Source organism: Bufo gargarizans, chromosome 5, assembly GCF_014858855.1.
Source record: "Bufo gargarizans isolate SCDJY-AF-19 chromosome 5, ASM1485885v1, whole genome shotgun sequence".
NCBI lineage: Eukaryota > Metazoa > Chordata > Amphibia > Anura > Bufonidae > Bufo > Bufo gargarizans.
The window spans coordinates 334,533,841-334,538,082 of NC_058084.1; positions in this window are offsets into that span (position 1 = coordinate 334,533,841).

Below are 4,242 nucleotides of genomic sequence, written 5' to 3' on the forward strand. Positions count from 1 at the left end.
AAGCGTGAGAAGAAGTCTGGGATCCAAATGTCTAAAAATGCCCTCCTAAAAGGAATTTGGGCACCTTTGCGCATCTAGGCTGCAAAAAAGTGTGACACATCTGGTATCGCCGTACTCAGGAGAAGTTGGGGAATGTGTTTTGGGGTGTCATTTTACATATACCCATGCTGGGTGAGATAAATATCTTGGTCAAATGCCAACTTTGTATAAAAAAATGGGAAAAGTTGTCTTTTGCCAAGATATTTCTCTCACCCAGCATGGGTATATGTAAAATGACACCCCAAAACACATTCCCCAACTTCTCCTGAGTACGGCGATACCAGATGTGTCACACTTTTTTGCTGCCAAGGTGGGCAAAGGGGCACATATTCCAAAGTGCACCTTTCAGATTTCGCAGGCCATTTTTTTCACATTTTGATTGCAAGGTACTTCTCACACATATGGGCCCCTAAATTGCCAGGGCAGTATAACTACGCCACAAGTGACCCCATTTTGGAAAGAAGACACCCCAAGGTATTCCGTGAGGGGCATGGCGAGTTCCTAGAATTTTTTATTTTTTGTCGCAAGTTAGTGGAATATGAGACTTTGTAAGGAAAAAGAGAAAAAAAAATCATCATTTTCCGCTAACTTGTGACAAAAAAAAAAAATTCTAGGAACTCTCCATGCCCCTCACGGAATACCTTGGGGTGTCTTCTTTCCAAAATGGGGTCACTTGTGGCGTAGTTATACTGCCCTGGCAATTTAGGGGCCCAAATGTGTGAGAAGAACTTTGCTATCAAAATGTGTAAAAAATGGCCTGCAAAATCTGAAAGGTGCACTTTGGAATATGTGCCCCTTTGCCCACCTTGGCAGCAAAAAAGTGTGACACATCTGGTATCGCCGTACTCAGGAGAAGTTGGGGAATGTGTTTTGGGGTGTCATTTTACATATACCCATGCTGGATGAGAGAAATATCTTGGCAAAAGACAACTTTTCCCATTTTTTTATACAAAGTTGGCATTTGACCAAGATATTTTTCTCACCCAGCATGGGTATATGTAAAATGACACCCAAAACACATTCCCCAACTTCTCCTGAGTACGGCGATACCAGATGTGTGACACTTTTTTGCTGCCAAGGTGGGCAAAGGGGCACATATTCCAAAGTGCACCTTTTGGATTTCACCGGTCATTTTTTACACATTTTGATTGCAAAGTACTTCTCACACATTTGGGCCCCTAAATTGCCAGGGCAGTATAACTACCCCACAAGTGACCCCATTTTGGAAAGAAGACACCCCAAGGTATTCTGTGAGGGGCACTGCTGAGTTCCTAGAATTTTTATTTTTTGTCGCAAGTTAGTGGAATATGAGACTTTGTAAGAAAAAATAAAAAATAAAAATCATCATCATTTTCCGCTAACTTGTGACAAAAAATAAAAAGTTCTATGAACTCACTATGCCCATCAGCGAATACCTTAGGGTGTCTACTTTCCGAAATGGGGTCATTTGTGGGGGTTTTCTACTGTCTGGGCATTGTAGAACCTCAGGAATCATGACAGGTGCTCAGAAAGTCAGAGCTGCTTTCAAAAAGCGGAAATTCACATTTTTGTACCATAGTTTGTAAATGCTATAACTTTTACCCAAACCATTTTTTTTTTGCCCAAACATTTTTTTTTTATCAAAGACATGTAGAACAATAAATTTGGCTGAAAAATTTATATATGGATGTCGTTTTTTTTGCAAAATTTTACAGCTGAAAGTGAAAAATGACATTTTTTTGCAAAAAAATCGTTACATTTTGATTAATAACAAAAAAAGTAAAAATGTCAGCAGCAATAAAATACCACCAAATGAAAGCTCCATTAGTGAGAAGAAAAGGAGGTAAAATTCATTTGGGTGGTAAGTTGCATGACCGAGCGATAAACGGTGAAAGGAGTGTAGTGCCGAAGTGTAAAAAGTGCTCTGGTCATGAAGGGGGTTTCACCTAGCGGGGCTGAAGTGGTTAAGGACACAACATGGTTTACGGGTCCTGCATTTCTGGACCATTCAACATCTTACAACATCGGATCCCGACACATTTGAATTGGTAGACCCAGATGCGGATGGAGAAATCCGACCTGAAGTATATGCTCTACGCAAAGTGAATTCGAACCACCAACGCAAATCCTATTGTTTCAACATATTCTCCATCTGGCTGATGCTCTTTTGTGCTCTAGCCTGTGTAGTTCATACAGCACAGACATTACCTGTGAGCCAGAAGCTCTGCAAAGGTTGGTATCATTGCAAACATACCTTTACCGCTCCTAATCTGAAAAGGTCCAAGAACATAATAATTTGCACAATACAATGTGAAAGTCATGCTAAGGAAATAGACTACCTCATCAAAAGCCAGTCTCTAAAGACAACACTTAGGAAAAGCTTGGTCCCACCATTGACCAAAATAGGTTGCTAAGAAGAAGGATACAGTGGTGGCATCTTTGACGCCAGACGGGGAGTGTTCTGCCTCTAGCAGGAGGAGATTTATTTTAGTTCACGTCTATTTAATTTCTAACTCATTCTGCTGCAATTTCTGTTTTCCTGTAGTTATTAGTTAGGTAACAGCACCATCTAGCGGTGGTAACATAGTAACATAGTAACATAGTACATAAGCCCGAAAAAAGACATTTGTCCATCCAGTTCGGCCTGTCATCCTGCAAGTTGATCCAGAGGAAGGCAAAAAAAAAACCCTGTGAAGTAGAAGCCAATTGTCCTCACTTTAGGGGAATAAAAAATTCCTTCCCGACTCCAATCAGGCAATCAGAATAACTCCCTGGATCAACGACCCCTCTCTAGTAGCTATATCCTGTAGTATTATTACACTCCAGAAATACGTCCAGGCCCCTCCTGAATTCCTTTATTGTACTCACCATCACCACCTCCTCAGACAGAGAGCTCCATAGTCTCACTGCTCTTACCGTAAAGAATCCTCTTCTATGTTTGTGTACAAACCTTCTTTCCTCCAGACGCAGAGGATGTCCCCTTGTCACCTGGGGCTAAATAGATGATGGGAGTGATCTCTGTACTGACCCCTGATATATTTATACATAGTAATTAGATCTCGCCTCAGTCGTCTTTTTTCTAAAGGGAATAGCCCTAATTTTATAATCTTTCAGGGTACTGTAGTTGCCCCATTCCAGTTACTACTTTAGTTGCCCTCCTCTGGACTCTCTCCAGCTCTGCTATGTCTGGTAAAAATGTATTGCACCTTGTTTTCTTGTTAATAAAGATTACTGCTTTGTTGGGAGGTGCTAGGCATTGTGGGTAGTGCAAGGCATTCTGGGAAGGAGGAGACCCAGTCTTCAGTCTACATACAGACTACAGGACATCAGCAGAGCTGTTCCATGCAGTTCTCCTTCTTAAACTCCACCATCTTTGTGCATGTATATCTGGTGAGTGACATCTACCTTTGTATCAGGGACAGTTTGTTATGCAGAGATGTTTAGTAGTTGTAGTGTCACTCAGGGAGTTATTTCTGTTAGCTAGCCATTCAATCTATGTATAGGCAGACATTTTGGACATGTGCTCAGTGTTATGCAAATGTATTATGTGGGGATGTGCTCGTGGTAGGCTACGGTAGCGGCGGCAGTATTGAGGCAATCACAGACAGTCTTTGTGATACACCGTGACTTTATTCACACCAAAGGCATAACAGGCAATGTGCAGACCACACAGGGGCATATTCACATAGTGCATAAAACAAAAGTCCTTCCATAGAAAATAAACAGCAGGTTTGAGTCACCTTGGTTTGGACAGACCACAGCAGTTCTGCAGGCTTGTAAGCTACCTGCCTTTGTCTCCCTTTGGCCAGAGCCCCTTCGGCTCGTAGCACCACAGGTCCCAGGCTGTCCTTCAATGTGTGCTGCGCCCAGACTCTCCTTCACCAGCACTGACTCTGTCTGTGTAAATCTCCAGCACAGCAAGACACCCCCCCCCCCCATCATCAGCAGGCTGGGTTCTTTAAAGGCCCAGCTCCACCAAAAACCTGGGCTGGCCGTGGGGAACAGGCACCCCCCCACTCTTTACCTGTTCCCAGTAAGAACCGGCCCGGACACGCTGCGCCAGCAGCATTCGCCGCTGTAACCGCAATGATCTGGTTCTTACTCCACCGAGGCCAGGACCTCTGGTGGCACGTATCGTCCGTCCATTATTATTCCAGGGACTCTCCTACATATCCCCCCCCTTTGTTCACCCCTGAGGGCTTGAACATACTGTTCAAGCCTGAG